The sequence below is a fragment of the Hipposideros armiger genome, unplaced genomic scaffold, assembly GCF_001890085.2.
Source record: "Hipposideros armiger isolate ML-2016 unplaced genomic scaffold, ASM189008v1 scaffold_93, whole genome shotgun sequence".
Lineage (NCBI taxonomy): Eukaryota > Metazoa > Chordata > Mammalia > Chiroptera > Hipposideridae > Hipposideros > Hipposideros armiger.
This window is the reverse complement of record NW_017731443.1, coordinates 2,728,902-2,736,493: the sequence shown is the minus strand read 5'-3', so window position 1 is coordinate 2,736,493 and position 7,592 is coordinate 2,728,902. Positions and strand designations below refer to the sequence as shown.

At 50.1% G+C, this 7,592-nt stretch overlaps 1 long non-coding RNA gene across 1 annotated transcript in view; it reads left to right on the top strand.

The window, feature by feature from the left end:
* Positions 1-7,592, top strand: part of LOC109384268 (uncharacterized) — an 85,650-nt gene that overhangs the window by 20,725 nt on the left and 57,333 nt on the right. The window contains exons 3-4 of the long non-coding RNA XR_002124373.1: positions 3,868-4,034; positions 4,894-5,039. This is a non-coding gene — a long non-coding RNA (uncharacterized LOC109384268). The remainder of the gene's footprint in view (positions 1-3,867; positions 4,035-4,893; positions 5,040-7,592) is intronic.

Below are 7,592 nucleotides of genomic sequence, written 5' to 3'. Positions count from 1 at the left end.
GAGGGCAGTGTCACTGGCCCTCATATGTGGGATCTGAACCGGGGCCCTCTGGCATCCCAAGCCAGTTCTTAACCATCGCGCCACTCAGCCGGCCCTGTCTGGAGACATTTTTGGTTGTCACAATTGGAGGGATGTTAATGGCAACTAGTGGGTAGAGACCAGGGATGCTGTTAAACATCCTGCAATGCACAGGACAGCTCCCAGAAGCAAACTATTATCTGGCCCCAAATGGTAACAGTGCTGAAGTCTCTATGGAAACAGCTCTACATGAGTATTGTAAAAAGGGATGAAAATATAGACAAGAAAAAAGAAGAACCCCCTATAATCTTGCCATGTTGAAAGAACTTCAGCTAGAAAAAAATATTTTTTTAGAAAAGAAATGTTTCTATAATAGAATATTCTGGCTGTTTTGAATTTCCCCCCGGCTACATTGCCTACCTGGTTATGTGACTTAATGTATTTAATGTCATTTGAGTCTTGACCAGTCTGTGGATGTGCCTTCCCTTCCTTCCTAATGAGAGGGACAGGAAAATGCCCACTATCCATGGGATGGTCCTTAGAATGTGGGCTTAGTCAGCTGAGGATGGGGCAGGGCACCTGGTTTGTCTGGTGGGACCTACAAAAACTCGTTCTCTGGGTGGCTTGATGTCTTTCCATTGACCTCTGTGTGTGCCTGAGTGTGTGTGCACAAGTGTGTTCCCATGTCATCATCCAGCTGGAAGGTAGGCAGGTATACCAGAGACTCTGTAACCTTGTTAATTATGGGACAGAAGAAAACTTGGGTTAATTTTAGTATATTCATTTGGGTTGAATTCTTTGATTACATAGTGGTTCTGAAGAGTTTTTCTGAGACCAAGGGCTTCCCAGGCTGAGCACGTGGCATTCCTGTGGCTGAACACATACACCACTAGTCCCCTCTGTGCTGTCGCACCTGAACCCACGTGCCTTCTTTGTAAAGCTTCATCTCTCATGTGCTCAGGTGAGACCCGGGGTTCAGATGACATCTCCCAGGGGATTCATTGGTGTGGCCTGGGTTCTCCTTGGAAAGGAAGTGGATATAAGAGTCAGACCTGCCTGTGAGAAATCAAACTGACTTGTAGTTGCTGTGCTTTGCTGCACATCAAATGAGCCATCAACCTTGGCCAGGAGAACAGGTGCTCAATATTTTACTCCCCACCCTTTTACAGTTCACAGTATCTCAGAGGTCTGGGTCTTGGCCCAGCATCAGGCCTGCTCCCGGCTTAGTGATGAGGCTCAGAGAAGCGGGGCTCTCCCAGAGGTGCTCCTGACCCCCAGGCCAGCAATCTTCCCTCTGCACTCCTTTCCTTCCCAGGAGGTCTGAGTCAGCCCATATGACCCCATGGGGGGCCATATACTCATGCCTTGAAGCCCCCAAATGTTGATCTGAGGAACTTGACCTTGAAATCCAAAGGGAATTTCAAAGATAGGCAGGTTCCAAGTCTATGGAAGAGACAGCTTGTGGGAGTGGGTGGACCAGAAGGAAAGACCACCGCGCGCTCTCTTGCTCTCTCTCTCTCTCTCTCTCTCTCTCTCTCTCTCTCTCTCTCTCTCTCTCTCTCTCGTTGCGGGGAGGATGGGGTGGGGGAGGTGGACCTGCTGTACATGTGGGCTTGTACGTGCCATGTAGTTGAACTTCTTCCCTTTGTCTGCTTCAAACCTTCCTTGATGCTGCGTGTAGCCCCGCCCAAAGGGGACAGAATGCTGGGGATGACAATCCTGAGAGCTAAAACCTTCCTGAGCAGAGCCCCCACTTAACAATAGGAGGGGCGGAAGGACAGCTTAGAAACTGGGCCTCCGGCTCTGTGAAAGGTGACTTTGAAAGGCTGCATTTGTTCTTGATGAGGTCTGGGCAGCTGAGTTTACTGTGACAAATGATTCCAGTGTGAGGCCATGCTGTCAGGAGCAGTAGGGAATAAAAGCCTCCTTCCCAACGGCGCCCCTTAAATTTTTTTTTTATTATACTATTTCTAACACATACACACAAGTGGAAAGAATTGTACAATAAAGCCCATATGTCCATCACCCACCTAGATTTGATAATGAGCAAAATTTTACCAGATTTGCTTCAGCTATTCCTCTCCCCCACCTCTTTTCATTTGTCTTTCTGTTGGAGTATTTAAAATGAAGTCTCAATATAATGTGGTTTCACTTCTATGTAATTCCCTAAACACACACACACACACACACACACACACTCACTCACTCACTCACACACTCTTATATAACCGTAAAGCCATGGTCACACCTAACAAAATAAATAATAACCCGCTGGGATCACCTAACACCCAGACCATAATCAGATCTCTCTGTTTGCCTCAAAAATGTCTTTTTTTATACCAGGGTTGGTTTGTTGGATACAGAAAAGGCCTGCGTGCAGGGTTTTGTCTTCAGGTCTCTTAAGGCCTTTCCAATGTAGGACCCGTCCCTTCCCTTCCCTTCTCTCTCTTTTTTTTTAATGATTTTATTGGGGAATTGGAGGAGGTGAACAGACAAGTTGCTGTCCTTTTTGTTCTTCAGTCTAGTTGTGGAGGACGTCGCTTCACAGGCCCATGTTGGTTATTATCATTGCGCTCTTCCCGGGTGAGGCAGTCGCTCGCCGGCCATTGGACAGCTGCTCACGGCAGCTCACAGGCAGCTCATGAAAGCTCACACCCCCTGCCGGCCAGCCTCACTGCAACCTATGCCGTTGCCAGCGACTCACGGCAGCCCAGCTCCAGGTTGAGCTGTTGTTCACCATCTTAGCTGTAGAGGGCGCAGCGTCACTGGCCCTCATGTGGGATCTGAACAGGGGCCCTGCTTCTCAGAGCTGGCGTCCCAAGCCAACTCCTAACCAACGCACCTCTCGGCCGGCCCCCTCTCTCTTCTTTTTTTAATTTAATGCCATTGACTTATTGTAGAGACCTTGTCATTTCTCCTGAGGCTCATTCCATGTTCTGGATTCCTCTGGTTGCTTCCTCACAGTATTGCTTACCTCTTACCTCTGTACTTCCCGCAAATGCACGTTAGCCTTAGAGGTGCAGTTAGAATTAGGCTTAATTTTTCTTTTGACAAGAATACTCCATGGATGGTGTCGGGGCTTCCCAATGCACCATATTAGGAGGCACACACAGTCAGCTTGTCCCTCTTCTAGTGACTCTAAAAATGATTTGTGGGTTCTGATGCTGACAGCCTGCCCCCTCCGTGGTAAGGTTCCTCATTTGGTAGCTAGCCTCCATAGATGTTCCTCCACCAAACCATGTGCCCACTATTCATGCCCTCATGTAGTCCCCGTCCCTTGTATCTGATGTTCCCTGGAATGTGACGAGAGTGACACAGATTTCTGAGGCTAGGTCATAAGAAGGCTGTAGCTTTCCCCATAGTCTTTCAGAACTCTCATTCTGGGGGAATCCAGCTGCCACGCAAGAGGTCTGACTATCCTGAGACCGCCATGCTGTGAGGAAGCCCAAGCTAGCCAGCCATGTGGAGAGGTCACAAGATGAGAGAGAGATGCCCCATCCCATCCCCACTGTTCCCGTCATTCAGCGGAGGCATCAGATATGAGAATGAAGGGTGGCGCTGATGATTAGATGACTCCAGCCCCAGCCTCCATCTGATCGCAACTGTCTGAGAGACCCCAAGTGAGCTCTACCCAGCGAGCCTGGTTGACTCTGACGGTGGGACAGCATATGAAATGGCTTTTGTTAGCCTCTGTGCTTGGGGTGGCTTGTTATTGACTGGAATACCCATCAACTTTTCCTCTGAATGTATTAACAATTGGTGATCATTGGCTGAATCAATTCTTTTACTAGAAGTTACAAAATGGTGCTTTTCTAATTCTATTATTCCTCCCACATTTATTTCCCTCAGCAACTCAGGTTCCTAGTGACCCTGAAGAATGGACCTTACATGAAAGACAGAGAAATTGTGGAGTTCTTTCCTCTTCATTGGTGGCCCCCCTTTTACAGCGGTGACCTGGCCTTTCTTGGATTCGTGGTCCAGATCAAGGCAGGAGAGAGAGAAGAAGCCTGAAGAAGGTAAGCCGGGGACTTGGTTTCCAAGGAAACCACAAGGTAATCATCAGGCCCTCTGGGGATCATTCTTTCTTTGTCCTGATAAAAGTCAGATGCTGTCATCTTCTAAGCCGGCAGATGCTTGAGCAGACACTGAAATGGGTCCTAAGGGGAGAAGACAATGGGCTCAGAAAGACTGTAGGAGTGGCTGCCTCCTGGGCCGGGTCTGGCTTCCTGTCATGTGACCTCCCCTTCCTCTCAAAGACACACCCCTCACCCCAAATCTCTAGGCTCAGAAGAGCCTAGTTTTGGGGGAAGGGCTACACAGGAAATTGTCTTCCCTGGAGCTCTGAGGGACAGGATGCCTTTGCTCAGAGCCTGTCTGGGACTTCACCTGTGAGGATTCGAGATTGAAGGCCCTGTAGGGCCCTGAGGCAGAGAGATGGCAAGCCGGAGTCCTGAATCCTCCAGAAAGAAAATGGGCAACGACCCTGTGTCTGGTGATCAGACACAGAAGTCTGGGGGGGCCCAGGTGCAAGATCCGCCTGGGGCCATCAGGAGCCAACATCTAATGAATGCTTATTTTGTGCCAGGCACGACACAGGGCAGGCTTAGAGCTGCGGGCACTTACTCTCTGAAACCCTTACCAGAACTCCCAAAGGGGACGCTGTCTTCTATGCGTTTTACAGATGTAGTAATGGAAGCCCAGCAATGTTGGGTCCCTTATTCAAGGTCGCCCAACGCGCCCCCTGCTGTCTACCTGTAAAATTGGCCCCAACCCGTCTGTGTTGCCAAGGTTCCCTTTTGCTGGGCGACTGTCTGGTGACGGGCATAACCTGGCATTTTACTATTCGCCTCTAACTGGTGCATTTGACTTTTTCAGTTGACCCATGATATGTATAAAGGGCCTACTACTGTCATACCCCAGCGTTCTGACTGAGACTTGGATAGACACCAGAGTGTGGCAGCAGGTGGGGACGAGGACACTGAGACCTGGCTGCTGTAGACCTGGCCTGCACATACGTTCATGTAAGTGTGGGCGCAGTAACTGCCAGCCGGTGGGGCTGGCCTGAATATGACATTTCCTTGGTGCAGGGCAGATGTCATTTGTTCTAGAATGATATCCAACAGCATCCAGTTCAGTGGGTCCATGGATGAAATGCTCCTAAACAAAATGTCACCAGAAAAAGTGGCTGAACACACGTGAACATGTAAGTGGTGTTGCCTGAGCAAAATGGGCTCTCGTGGACGTGGGAGGGGACGTCATCTCCTACCGTGACTGTGCCGTCCAAGCTCTCTGGTTAGAAGGCAGGGGTCCAGTGTGGGCTGAGGGAGGTTCTTGTCCATATGGTCTGGTTCACATGAGGGCAGGGTTGTCTCCGCCCTGGATGTGGGATCCTGGGCCTGCTGAGGGCTGTCTTCCTTTGGACTGTCTGTGCTGGCTTGCTGATTGGTTTTCCTGCTTCCACAACCTTCCCAGCCCCCACTCCCTATTACAGATGGAAGACAAAAATCTTTTGGTACCTAGAAATCTGCCACCTTATTGGTTCTCCTCTTCTGGGGAAGCACAGCCCTGAGTATGGCCTTGCCGTGTGGGTGGGGTGCTTTGGGGCCATTTTCACTTGTCCTTACCTCTCTGCAAATGGCATCTTTTTGGGAAGGGCTGAAGGCTCCGGGAGCTCCATGGGAGGCCTTGGATGGGTGAGGGGCCACCAAGGGTGGTGTGGGAGAAGCTGGGTATGAAGTGTCACCCCAGGTGTGTTCTCCTTGACGCTGGAGGTGGAACAGCCTGGGGGTTATGCTCAGGCAGGGGCCTGCTCTGTGAGGTACCTGCCTCTGTGAGTCTCAGTTTGTCACCTGTAAAATGGGTACAATGATTCCTCTCTCAGAAGATGAGGTGCATGTGGTAACAGGGAAGAACCAGTATTTCACAATCTTAAATTGGTGTCAACCCTGACAGGATCATTTACACCCAGTTAAGCCTGACCCTGGACAGGGAGGGAAAAAAGTCCCAGCCATCAATGGGTTCTCCTCTCCAAGCCCTGCCACAGGGACCTTGCGCAGCTCCCAGTTTTGGGGACCCATCTCTGGTCTACACAGTCACCATGGAGATGCCCTTTGCCATGCCTTATGGTCTCCTGGAGTCCTGTGGTTTCTGTGGCCCCTTGGGGTCAGGGCGCAGCCTCTCTCTGGACAGCATGGCCATCCCTTCCTTGGGTTCAGTGAGTCAGAAACCCTGGAAGCTCACTTCCTGTGGGACCTGGGGGTGCTGCCCTTCCCTGGCTCTGGAGAACTTGGCCTTCCTCTCCCCGCCCCTCTAGGACTCCCAGCACAGTCTCCTCGTGTTTGGGTTTTTCCAAAAAGAGATTATTTGGGAAAAACTTCAGCTCTGGCCCAATCAGAATGGCCTCCCAGAGCAAGAGCAGAAATGCCTGGCTTCCTCCCTAGACTCGGGAACCAGAAATACAGTAGAACAAAACCCAGCTGCCTCCATGTAGCAGCCATGTCCTCGTGTGGGTGGTGTGGCAGCTCCCCTCCTCGTCATGAACCCTTCCTGTCGCCAGCCACCTACTGTTCACACCACCTCAGGAGCAGGGAACCTACTGATCGCTTCCCCCAAACCCAGGAGAGCTCTGGGTGCTTTTGTCTGGAATATGTCATCTCTTCCCCTCAGTAAACTTGAGAAAGAGGGACTATTCTCATGCCTATTTCCAAGGTGAGGAAGCCAAGCCTCGAGTGCTTCACTCGTTCAATGTCACACGGCTTATTTGTTAAACTGAGCCAGGATTTACATTCTGGTCTTGGGACCTGTGTTCTCTTTCTTCCCTGACAAGGAAACCTTAGCATCACTGGTTAATTAAGACCTTAGATTATAGTTTGATCGCACAGGTAATACCTACTTAAATACAGAGATTTTAGAAAATAGAGAGGAAAAGGAAAACATAAAAGTCACCGTTCCATCCTCCACAACTAGACTGAAGAACAAAATGACAGCAACTTGTCTGTTCCCCTTCCCCCAATTAAAAAAAAAAGTCACCGTTCCCCCAACCAGAGATTCAACGTGTATTCTTAGATCCATGGTTCTCAAATTGGAGTGTGCTTTAGCATTACCTGGACGGTGCATTAAACACACAGGTCTCCTGGGCCCACCCCCCGGAGTGTTTGATTCAGTAGGTCTGGGGTGGGGCCAAGAACATGCATTTCCAACAAGTTCCCAGGTGGTGCTAATGCTGCTCATCTGAGGACCCCACTTTGGGACACTGCTCTAGATCAGGGCTCCCCCCGACCTCGATACTGTCAACATTGGTAATTCTCTGTGGGGGACCACATCCTGTGCACTGTAGGATGTTAGCAGCATCCCTGGGCGCTACCCACTAGACGCCAGTATCACCTCCCCTCAGTATAAGAACCAAAAATGTCTCTAGACATTGCCAGATGTCCCCTGGGGGCAAAATCACCCCCAGTGAGAACCCCTGCTCCATTCTTGTTCACTGTGTCATTTATATTCGCACAGAGAAGCCCCCTTCCAACACACCACACACAGATATTCTCTCTCTCTCTCTCTCTCTCTCTCTCTCTCTC